Source organism: Sesamum indicum, linkage group LG8 (genome assembly GCF_000512975.1).
Source record: "Sesamum indicum cultivar Zhongzhi No. 13 linkage group LG8, S_indicum_v1.0, whole genome shotgun sequence".
NCBI classification, from domain to species: domain Eukaryota; kingdom Viridiplantae; phylum Streptophyta; class Magnoliopsida; order Lamiales; family Pedaliaceae; genus Sesamum; species Sesamum indicum.
Window position 1 is genome coordinate 7,136,387 of NC_026152.1, and position 281 is coordinate 7,136,667.

Here is a 281-nt window from a genome sequence, read left to right on the forward strand (position 1 = left end):
GCCATGTTTGAGGTAGGTGCCGCCAAAACACCAACACCTCTGGTTCAAGAGCATGAAGCTAATGCAATTAAAATTAATTTTGTACAATCTTATAATTTAAATTGTTTATTGAATTTTGTTAATTTTTTATTTAATTTTCTTATTGTAGATGACTTACTGGTGAGACTATGATGATTAGTCCATGTTTCGAGTCTTCCACATGTGGCCAGAAAGTACATCTAAAAGACGTTCTCCGTCTCCTAGTCGAGCCACTTTGGTTGGCCAACGATGTATAGCTCCAG